The sequence below is a fragment of the Mangifera indica genome, chromosome 4 (assembly GCF_011075055.1).
Source record: "Mangifera indica cultivar Alphonso chromosome 4, CATAS_Mindica_2.1, whole genome shotgun sequence".
In the NCBI taxonomy this organism is placed as follows: Eukaryota; Viridiplantae; Streptophyta; class Magnoliopsida; order Sapindales; family Anacardiaceae; genus Mangifera; species Mangifera indica.
The window spans coordinates 10,999,559-11,012,460 of record NC_058140.1 but is presented as its reverse complement, the minus strand read 5'-3'; the positions used below and the strand labels follow the sequence as shown (position 1 = coordinate 11,012,460).

The following is a 12,902-nucleotide window of genomic DNA, read 5'->3' as shown; positions in this document are numbered from 1 at the left end:
TATCAATTTCTTTATTGATTCAAATTAAGAAATATAGATTCTATGGATTAAAATTATTTTTATCAAACGAAAAAAACTAAAGAATATTGAAGTTTTTTATTGTTATAATGTCATACAATATTATGATTAACATTTTTGAGTTAGTTCGGGTTAACTCGAGTTGACTTCATATCAACCCAAACTTGACTTGATTTTTTGAAGGTAAACCTAAACCCGATTTGAATTATTTTTCATATCAAAAATCATAACTCTAACCTGAATTTTTTTGTATCGTATCGTGTTAGGGTAATGAGTCGTGTTAAATTTTACCAGGTTTAGTTTCCTCAACACATAAAAATGGGATCCCAATGTCATTTGAAAATTTATATTGGATATGATTCATCGTCTATTATCAGTATCTTTAATCATTAACAAGTGATTTTTTTTCTATGCACTTTGTAAAGTGTTACTTTGATGAAACAATATTTTCGCCTTTAGGGAAAAAGAAAATGTCTTTTAAAGTTAGATACGAATTTACTTGATACTTACTTACTATATCTCATTTAGACCCTTGCATATCTCAAAATAAAACTAAAGTGCAGAGAATAATGTGTTTATAAATTATTATCAACCAAGTACTTGGTGTATTTGTAAATATGACAAAAGTGACAAGATCACACATACGAACTGCCAATGCACTAATAAAAATTAATGTGACTGTTGAATAATCTATTCGATCTATGACTGATCAATTTATTGCACGTACAAAAGTACGGTACCCCTGTTGAGTCGAAGGACATTGTTACTAGAAAAAGAAAGGTAAAAATTAAAAAAATATTAATTATGATGATGCTAAAATAATTGCAAATCCATACTGTAATATTCCTATAAAAGAAATTATGGTCCTTGAAGAGATTTGAGCTCCTGAAATGGCACAAACTCTTAAAGAATAGAAAAATTAAAATACTGAAATATTTATAAATTATGTTTATATACGAAAAATGTAGAACCATGAAACGATTAATATTGATGATGTATTTTTATTTGTAGTAGCTACTAAAATTATGAATAATGATGATTTTGAACCATGTATTATGGACAAATACAAACAAAGACATGATTGACCTAAATGGGAAGAAGTAATTTAAGTGGAATTAGCTTCATTTACAAAACGTTAAGTGCTTGGGTCTGTAATCTCAACCTCTAAAGGCGTACAATTTGTTAGATATAAATGAGTATTTGTGAGAAAAAGAAATGAGAAAAATGAGACTGTTAGACATAAAACAAAACTTGTAACATAAGACTTTTCCTTAAGGTTGAGTATAAACTTTGATGAAACATATGCACATATGATAGATATAATCGTATTTAAATATTTGATCAGCTTAATAGTCTTTGAAGACTGTATATACATATAATAGACATAGTTATTACTTATTTATATGAAAACTTGAATACTAAAATTTATGAAACTTCCTGAAAGATTTAAATTATCTGAAGCAAGAAGGGTCAATCTAAAAGTATGTACTCAATTAAATCACAAAGATCATTATACGAATTAAAATAATCTGAAAGGATACAGTACAATCACTTCAGTGAATACTTAAAAAAAAAAAGCTATGTGAATAACTCTATAGTCTGTGTTTTTATAAAAATGTTAGAATCAAGATTTGTCATTTTAGCAGTTTATGTTGATGATATAAAATTAATTGGGACTCCTAAAGAGCTCTTAAAAACTACTGATTATCTAAAAAAAAGATTTTGAAATGAAAGATTTGAAAAAAACAAAATATTGTCTTGACTTACAAATTGAGCACAACTCAAATGGAATACTTATGAATCAATCAACGTATATTGAAAAATTGTTAAAATGTTTTAATATATATAAGACTTATTTTTTAAACACCTTAATAGTTGTTCGGTTTCTCGATCCAAAAAAAGACTCATTCCATCCTAAAAAAAAGATGAAATGATATTCGGTTCTAAAGTATTATATCTTAATGCTATTGGTCTCTTATTATATGTTGCCAAATGTATTAGACCGAATATAGCTTATGCAGTGAATTTATTGGTTCAATTTGGTTGTCCACCATCCCATCATATTTGGAACGAAATTAAACATCTACTTTATTACTTATATGAAACTAGAGATTTGAAATTATTCTATTATGTCAAATCTAAAAATCTTAATTTGGTTAAATATGTAGTTGTTGATCTTTCTAACCCTCATAAGGCTTGCTTGCAGACAAGATATGTTTCACTTATAATGACACAATAATATTATGACGCTTTATCAAATAAACTTTGGTTGCAACATCTTCAAATCATTTAAAGATTCTAACTCTCCATAAAGTTAGTCGAAAATGTATATGATTACGGTCTATCGTCCATTATATCTAGAATACATATAATTTTCTTTCTACAATAGATATTATTTATATATTATATAAAGACAATGTAATATGTATTATCCAAATTAGAGGTGGATACATTAAATGAGACATAACCAAATATATCTCACCGAAGTTTTTTCATTCTTATGAGCTCTAATAAAGTCAAAAGATGTCAAGCAAATATGATATAGTGACAAACTTGTAGATTTTTTCACCAAGATATTATCGATATTAATATTTAAAAAGTTAGTGTATAACATTGACAACAAACAACTAAATTAATTCTACTATAATCAAGGGGAGCATTCGTCAAGGGGAGAAAATTTTTGAAGTGTGTCATATATTGGATAAAATATGCACTGTACTTTTTTTTCTTCACTTGGTTTTCCTAATAAGATTTTTAATGAGACAGTTTAAACATATCCAACTGTATTTTATAAGATATTAAATAATTATGTTTCTCTGCTTTGATTTTTATTTTACTAGGTTTTTGCTTAACAAAATTAATGTAATTATTTGTAAATAGTAAAAATTCAAGAGGAGTATTATGATATCAGGTAAACGGTTTGTTCTGTTCTCGTCATCGCTCCTTGGTGCCTCTCGTCAATGGGAGGTACTAAGGAGGTCGAAATCGAGCGAGATCTTTTGCTCGATTTTGACCCTTTTTGCATTAGATAGTGGCAATATGGAATGGAGATGGATGCTGGTGGCTTATTCTCGACGGTGGAGATGTCGGAGACGAATGGAGAAGCTTACTAGTGATGATTTGGAAACCCTAGATTAGAGTGGGGTGAAACTTAAACTTTTTTAGAAGGCTAGGGGGGTGATGCAATACAAAAAATAAGGAGGTTATGCAAATCTAGACTTGAAAAATCAGTTTTTAAATCTAAAAAATTTGAGACTAAAAGAAAAATTGTTAGTTTTTAAAACTATAATAGAAAAATGATTTTTTTTTAAAATAAAATATTTAAATGATAATTTTATCCTTAAAAATAATAATAAATTTTAATAGATAAATAAATATTTAAATTTTCGATAATTAACTAGTGAGAAAATAAATTTACACCAACCCTTAGTGGGGTATAGCATTTGGCCTTTATTATAAACTTTTCTCTTGATTTGACCCTAGCTATTTCTAAACAAACCCATTAAGATTTTTAAAATTATTAAAATATTGAGATAAACCCCATTTATTTTCAACGCAATCATTCTTTTATAAAATTTTAATCACTTATTTCAGACTTGATTGATGTTTATATTTAAACAGCAGTCATTGGCTCGCTTTCTTAATCCTTGTGTAGTACGTCCGCCTCAAAACGAGGTCGACTTTTAGCAGGAAGTGACTAATTTGAGAGCGATGTGCGGACCGATTGATCGAGCAAAGGATAAAAGCTCTGTGTATTCACTGGACTGATAATTCTAACAATTTTATCTTCTTCAAACTCATATTTTGCTTTGTTCTCTCTCTCTCTCTCTCTCTCTCTCTCTCTCTCTCTCTCTCTCTCTCTCTCTATATATATATATATATATATATATATATATATATGATTACATAGAGATCAGCCAAGTGTGGACTTCAAATTGGTTGATTCCCATGTTCATCAATGGAAGGGCAGCAGTTCAAGGTACATAAAGCTACAAATTCGCTTCTCTCTTGATCAAAATGTAAACACAAAACAAAAATCTGTCTTTTGGCTTCTTAATGGCCAGGTTTTCTTTCTGATTAGTCTAAACTATTATTGACAATAAACTTAGTTCATATAACAATAAATGGGTTATTGTGTTCAACAGCATAGGAACATCGAGAGTTAAATTGGTTGGCATTGCTTTTCGCAGCTTTTCTGATTAGTCTAAAATTTTATTTTTTTATAATATATAATTCAGTTTAAATTGTAAAACTATATTAAACTATTTAAAAATTATAGTTTGATTTGTAAAATGGTTTGATTTAAGTTAATAAATTTTAAAAAAAACATTTTTCAGTTTAGATTGAATTTAAAAAATTTTTAAATCGAATCAAATTGTAAACTGTATTTTAAAATATATATATATATATATATATTTTGAATAATTTTCAAATCGAACCAAACTATAAATCATATTTAAAAATATATATGATAAAAAAATTTAATAAGTAATTAGTTATACAATTTATTTTTTATATTTATATTTTGGTTTTTTTTTAAATGAAAGAATAATATTTTTTATTTTTAAAAATTATAATCAATATTTAAAATTAAATAAATAAAATTTCTTAGATACTGTTGACAAATAAATTGGATGTAAAATAAAATTTGTTCTTTTTCAATTTTAAAGATACAAAACTACACATTTTGACATAGATAGAAAGAAAGGCCAAAGGATTATTTCTCGCCTAAGCTTCGGTGAAAAGATAAATATATACTCGCGATAGATGAAAAATCAATATACTTATCCAAGTTTTAATCTATTGTCACATACAAAAGAATTTTTTATTTGAATTAACAGGTGAAATTATCATTTTATTAATAATATTAAATTAATTAAAATTATATTTCATTTTTTCCCTTAGTTTATAAAACTAATAATTTGCTTTCTTGATTAAGTTTTAAAAAAAATTTACTTTTTCTCCTAAGATATCAAACTTAAAATTTGACCACTTTCTCTAGCGAGTGGTAACTTTCTCCTGACGAAGGCTAACGACAGATGAAAGCATCATTGTTGTCCAAATTCCGATGACAAGCATCGTTTGGATCTAGACAACAAGCACTATCCAATGAAGTTTGAGGTGAAGTTACAGACAGTCACTGGTGGTTAGAAAGATAGAGAAAAAAACTTAGAAATTTGAAAAGAGAAAATCACTTTTCAAAATTTAGGCCTGGAGTGAAATGTTAATTGTTAAAACCTATAAAAAAAATTAAAATAAAATTATATATATTTAATATTATTATTAAATAACGATTTTACTCTTATTTTTAATGACAATTTTAATAGAAGTTTAAAGATAGATAAATATTTAAATTTTTTATCTATCATAAATATATTTTTAAGATTAAACTAAAACTTGGATAAAAAATATTCTTTTTACCCTGCAAAGAAACTAAACTAAACCCTAAACTGTAACCTAAACTCATTGAATGCATTTCATTGACTAAAAATAAATTAAACCAGACAAATATTTAGAAAAAGAAAAAACGACTATTTATTCCTCATGCAGAATGCTTTTGTGATTTGTCACATTAAAGTGATTATGATGAAACAAATTGACACACGGGTCAAAAATCTAATGATTTCCCACAAGTAATATATCTTCATTTTGTAATAATTGTTTGAATATCACACAAAATTTAAAAATTATTTGTCGTTTGAATCAGCAAATAAACACCAAATCCAAGCACAATTTTTCCTATATTAATACGATGTTACTATTTTGGGTTTTCAAAGGTTGAGAAAATGGAAAATTTGGTGGCGGTTTTAGGGCACCCAGAGGAGTTTTACCCGTTGTTGAAGCTGAAAAGGGCTGTAAAAGATGGCGGAGAAGCTGAAGCAAATCCCATCGAAGCCTCACTGGGCATTTTGTTATGCTATTCTTCACAGGGTCTCTACTAAATTCCCTCTCGTTATTCAGCATCTTGATGCCGACCTTAGAAACGCTGTAAGTCTACATATTGTGTTTAATATTATAAGTTATAATCACGTTCTTTATGGATATTTTTGTAAGTATAGCTGCATTTTCATTGTATGTTTGTTTATTGTGATGCATCTTTATTCTAATTAACAAGTGACACAAATTGTTATTTGTGGTCATGCAGGTTTGCATATTTTATTTGGTTCTTCGAGCCCTTGACACCGTAGGTATGTTTATGGGTTTTTTTAAAGCCAAAACACTTATTCCGACCAAAAATTTAGTCTATTATCAAATTTTCTTCGTTAAATTTTAAAAACTTAAATATTCATTCAAAAATTGTAAACATAAACAAAATTTGTTATAACTAGAAATAAATTTATCATTTGATTAGTAATATTAAAAAAAAAATTTTTATCTTTTTTATTTTTATAGTTTGAAAAATTAATAATTTTTTTTTAAATTTAAGTTTCAAAAAATGACATTTTTTTTAGGTTTTTTTTTTTTAACTCTCTCTCCCTTCCATGATTAGAGTCTAGATGAAGGAGACATCGGAGATGAAGATGAAGAGCCATCATTTTCGTCTAACTAGATGAAGAAGCCAGATACTATGCACTATTTTTTAAAAAAATAGCCCATGGGTACATCTGTTAAAAAAAAAGGCTCCCACGATCCATGAGAAATCCATGAGATATAAAAAAAAAACATCTAAATATTTTTAAATTATATGATTAACTGCCAACCTGTCAAAAGCCAGCAGGTACATCTGTTAAAGGTTTGACACAACTTGTTGTGGTGTTAGTTGCGTTGGGGACCTATATATTTTTGTAGGTTGGCTCGGTATGAAAGTTGGCCATTATGTAGACCCTAGGTCTGACATGACCCATAGGCGTGGTGGGTTGTATTGAAGCTGAGACGGCACAGTCCACTGCCATGCCTAGGTGGGAATCAGGCTTTTGGCATTTGGTATATATTTGATTTGCGATAATGAATGTGATAATAATTTTCCATGGTTTCTTTCTTTAACTTTCTACAGTTTTATAAATATCATCGCACATCTAACATGTGATGATACATTTCGTCATTAATGCAGATAGTTGTACTCTGAACTTCAACTTCTGATTCGGAAAACTTGAAGCACTAAACTTTGAGTAATGATATATATACCAATTTGAAATATATAATTAAGTAATATTTTATTTTTAATTTAAAATCATCAATCATTTGATAATATATAGAAAATATATATCTATTTATATATTTAAAATTAATACATATAATTTTATTATTAAACTTTTATTATAATTATTTATATAGTTTGTTTATTATTATTATATTTTATTCAAACATTGGTTATTGGGTTAGATTTAAATAGAATCGAGCTTAAATTTATCTCAAAGTTATTTTAGCTCAGCTCGTTATAAGGGAATTGAGTTCAAGCTCGAACCGAGTTCAAAGCTTGGTTTGGTATTATAGTAAAACAAAAAATTGACTAAAATGATATTGTTTTGATGCGTATCGATTAAAATAATATTGTTTTAGTTATTTTGTATTGAAATTCTCCAAGCTTCAGAGTTTAGTGAGTCGGACACTTCTAAGTTCAAGCTTGAAAATATTTAACTTTTAAATTGAAGCTCGAGTTTGAATTCTCTACAGCCAAACCATTTTAGGCTTGTTTCAACCGAACTTATTTTTGAATTTAAACAAGTTTGATTTGAATCCAATCTAATGCTTTTTTTCCCTTTTCGCCAGTGGTTTTGCATTATAGAGGATGATACAAGCATACCTATGGAGGTGAAGGTGCCTGTTCTCTTGGCTTTTCATACTCATGTGTATGATTGTGATTGGCATTTTTCATGTGGGTTTTCTCACGTTCAGTTTTGTTTTTTAAACCTTTTTTTTGTAATTCTGTTCAAGGTGGTACAGAGGATTACAAAGTTCTCATGGACCAGTTTCATCATGTCTCAACTGCTTTTCTGGAGCTTGGAACGGGGTTAATCTCTTATCCTTGCTTTAGCCTATGGATAATTGATTTTATTAGGCCAAAAGACTTTTTCCCACCCATGGTTTGGTGTAAAGACAAACACTCATCTGTAAAATTTTAAAAACTTAAATATCAACCCAATGTTTAGAGCATTTCTATACACCCAAGAATTGTTAATTAGGATTAAAGGTAAAAATATCATTTTACTATTAATATTAAAATAAATAAAATTATATCTTATTTTCTCTTCTTAATTTAAAAAACTAACAATTTCTCCTAAAATTAAATTCTGAAAAGTAATATTTTCCCTCGAGGGTTTCAAATTTCTCTAGCAAATAACAGTCACTCTCTCTCCCTCCCAATGATGGCTCTCCCTTTAACGTCTTCTCTTCATTCAAAGCCCTTTCCCTTCTATGGGTGATGTTTGGATTCAAAAAATTTAGATAAAACCCTTCGTCTAGATGATGCTTTTTGGACAACAAAAGCATCATCCAAACAAATTGTCGTCTTCTAGACAATGACAACATATCAACCCTTGGTCTGGACATGTCATCATTGTCTTGACAAAGAGTTTTGTTTAAATTCTTTGAATCTAGACATTGTTGGTCAAAGGGAGAGGGTTTTGGACAAAAAGAAGGCGTTAGAGGGAGAACCATAGCTGGAAGGGAGAGAGAGTAGTCGTCATTCGTTGGAGAAATTTTAAACCCCATAGGGGAAATATCACTTTTCAAAACTTAATTCTATAAGAAAATTGTTAGTTTTTGAAATTAAAGGGAGAAAATGGATATAACTTTATTTATTTTAATATTAATAATAAAATGATAATTTTACCCTTAACTTTAACACAAAATTTTTTGATGTATGAAAGTAGAGTAAACCTTAGATGAATACTTGAGTTTTTAAAATTTCACGGATTGTTTTTTGCACCAAACTTTAGGTGGTAATAAGTCTTTTCAGCATTTTAATAAGTTATGTAAATATGATGATATTCAGCCCATTTATCTTATTCCTTTATCTTCTTTCCGCATCTATTTACATTCACACATGATTGCATTTCTTTATTCATAATATTATTTTATCTTTAATTTTTAATTATTTAATTACATAATAATACATAATTATTTGCATATAAAGTTGTTCATAAAAATTATACACATAGCACTACTCTTTATTATTTATGTGCAGCTATCAAAAGGTAATTGAGGATATTACCCAAAAAATGGGAGCAGGGATGGCAAAATTCATTTGCAAGGAGGTCCGTGATTCATGCAATTTACTAGTAGTGTTATCAAAATTGGATCAGATCAGTTGATTCACCCTCCAGTTCGGTTTTTATTTAATTGTTAACCAACTAAAAAGTTAGTCAAACCTAATGAAAACCGATTAATCAGAAAATTTTGTTTAAACCCAAGAAACTTGATTTCATCTTACTTACTTTATTTAATACAATAAAATTATGTATATAAACTTTTAATACATAACTTAGGTAAACAGATGATGTGTTACTATATAATTAGATAATTTTAAATTAAAGATAAAATAATATTTAATTATATAATGATAAATTATCTATATACTCTACTATATATATATATATATATATATATATATATATAGTATTGCTCTATTTAATATAAAAATTTAATATTTAATATTAAAACTTATAAGTATTAAAACCTACATCTAGAATCAAACCTCATTCTAAAAGATAATACACACTTCTCATTTTTCAAGAGTTAAATCTCAATAAAAATATGCGAACTACAAATCTAAAACCTCTATGAATTATTTATACGTTAATATTGTGTATTATATTATTAATATAAACAAACAGATGTAAAATCATATTGATATTTTATAGTGATAAATTTGAAAATATTTGATTAAATAATACTCATATAAATTAATAAAATAATTATATAATATTATAAAACGTTAACAAACTTTTTATAATTATTCATTTAATTATAATGGTTTAGATTGAAATTAGTTAATTAAATCAATCGAACCATAATCTAATGAAGTAACTGATTCGATTATCAGTCTGGTTCAAAATCATTGCTAACTAGAGTAAATTGTTCAGGTTGAAACAATTGAGGAGTATGATGAATATTGCCACTACGTAGCTGGACTTGTTGGATTAGGTCTGTCTAAGCTATTCCATGCATATGGGAAGGAAGACATGGCTCCAGAATATCTTTCCAATTCAATGGGTTCATTTCTTCAGGTAATTAATATGTTCATTATATACAGCAACAATACGCTTTTGACTTGAAATGCTGATGCGTATGGATCTAACAGAAAGCAAATATCATTCGAGATTATCTGGAGGATATAAATGAGGTGCCAAAGTCGCGGATGTTTTGGCCTCGTGAGATCTGGAATAAATACGTCAACAAACTAGAGGTGTGTGAATTTTCTTTTACATGTTTTATTCATAATTTATTTAAATGATTTTTGCACCTGGATCAGGACTTAAAGTGCGAGGAAAACTCGGCCAGGGCAGTAGAATGCTTGAATGAAATGGTTAGCAATGCTTTGAAACATGTGGAGGATTGTTTCAAATACATGTCTGCTATTAGAGATCCTGCTATATTCCGATTTTGTGCTATCCCTCAGGTAATATAGCAGCTGCCTTCAATAACCATTACCGTGGTTTGTAGAAAACTTGTAACTGATTTGGTTCTGCTTCCCTTGCTAGGTTATGGACTTTGGAATACTAGAATTATGCTACAACAACATTCGAGTCTTCAGGGATGCTGTCAAAATGAGACCTGGTAGGACTTTTCAATCATTTTATTCATGAAAACCTTTACCTGGTGTTTTTTTCTCATTCAATGGAGGTGTTGATGTTTGTAGGACTCGCTGCTAAAATAATTGACAGAACAAATAATATGTCAGATGTGTATTGTGCCTTCTACGATTTCTCTTGTATTCTCAAGTCCAAGGTATGATCCATGCCCATATATAATTATGCCCACCATGTTTCATTTGTAAACTTTTCCTGTGATTGTAGATCAACAAGAATGATCCCAATGCAACAAAAACCATGAGACAGATTAATGCAATACAGAAACTATGCATGGATTCTGGCGTCTTAAACAGAAGGTTGGTAAAATTAAAACTTTATTCTTATCGAATCGAATTTTCTTATGTTCTTCAGTCTGACGACTCTTTTATGGATTTTGCCAGGAGAACTTACATAATCCAAAACGGGCCAATATACTATTCAACCACGGTGGTGAGTTTTTATGGGATTAAACTTTTTAACCTTATTATGTAGTTTCTTTTTGCAAGAATATTTACTGATTACTCTCCAATTATGCAGATTATTCTACTTATCCTTTTACTGGCCACCATTTTCAAGTATCTCTGACTGTGGTCAGCTCAGCTACTCGAATACGCAAGTAATTCTCTGTATTTTCTTATGAGGAAACAGTCTTATTTATCCCTCCCTGTTCGGTATTCGCAGGATGGTGGCTTTTATGAACTCAATTCTGAATCCACGAAGTGCATGTGCTCGTTTTGGTTGTTTTTCTTTGGTGAATTGCATATGAATATCCATAGAAGACAAGCAAATTAATTAGGTAGTCAAAGAAGAAGGCTAGCCATAATACACCATTCAAACTCTTGGAAAGCATAACCAAAACCACTGCTTATGATATTTCTTTGCCTTGAAAATTCTTTTCACAGAGCATTTTTACTTAAGAATAGAATAATTGAACATTTTTGCTTAATAATAGGGAAATTGGATAATTTTGTTTAATGAAGGGGTAATTTGGCCATTTAATATAATTTCCCTAAATTTTCAGTCAGCCATCACGTAATTAATACGTAGAAAACTCGTGTGAACGGTTGAATAATTGCTAAAATCATTTTATCAATAATTTAAAACTTTTTATTGGCATCTGTGGCTAGAATGATTGCTTAAGAGATCATGCGTAAAATAGGTACATGTAGTTGCACGTTTCCAACGAGCTTGAGAGATTGATATAAACCTAGCCACAGGCGGTTTGGCCCGTGAATCGGACCAAAACCGGTTCGGATAAAATCGGAATTGAAACTGGTAGACCCGAAACCAGACTGAACCGAAACCGAAACCGTGATTCTATGGTTCGATTCCGATTTACATAAATTAAAACCGTGAAACCGCCGATTCACACCGGTTTATGAACCGACGGTTTACTGTGCTGAATCGAAAAAAATTTGAATTTTTTTTATTTTTATTTAAAAAGCCAACGGTTCCCTGCGTAGGGAACCGTTGGCTTTCAGGGGAAGTTGCAGGGGACCGTTGGTCCCCTGCAATTTTTAGAATCTCAATTCACCCACTCTATTTTTAATTTTTTTCAAAAAAGTTTTTTCTTATATATACCCATTCAAATTTCATTCTCTCAAATCTCAATCTCTCCACTCTCTCACTCAATCCTTCAAACTCTCATTCTCATTCTTTAAACTCTTAATACTTTCTCAATCTTTTAATTCAATCAAATTTTTTTAAATTTAATTAAATTCTTTCTTAATTTTTTATTAATTTCAATTTCAATTTTTTTTATACAATTCATAATTAATTATAGAATTTATTTCTATAATTAATTTTATTTATTATCTTTTATAATTAATCATATAATTTATTTATATAATTAATTTTATTTATTATCAAAAAATGACAAGTAGTGGAAATTCTTCCGGTAATAGGAGATTTGGTCAATATTCACATATATCAAATGTGAATGAAAATCAACTTATAGATGATTTTCATTCACAAGAAAGTGAAAACCAATATGAAGAGGTGGAGCAACAACAACAACATCAACAACAGATGGAGATGGAACAACAATCTCAAAAAATTCCTACATCCGATATTTTCAAAATTCATTTCAAGAAAATACAAAAGGAAGATGGTAATTTTGATGTTGCTTGCAATTATTATAGGCCAATTTAC

At 28.7% G+C, this 12,902-nt stretch overlaps 1 pseudogene; it reads left to right on the top strand.

Moving 5' to 3' along the window:
• The first annotated feature begins 5,710 nt into the window (after nucleotides 1-5,710).
• On the top strand, nucleotides 5,711-11,609 carry LOC123214686 (annotated as a pseudogene).
• Nucleotides 11,610-12,902: the final 1,293 nt, after the last annotated feature.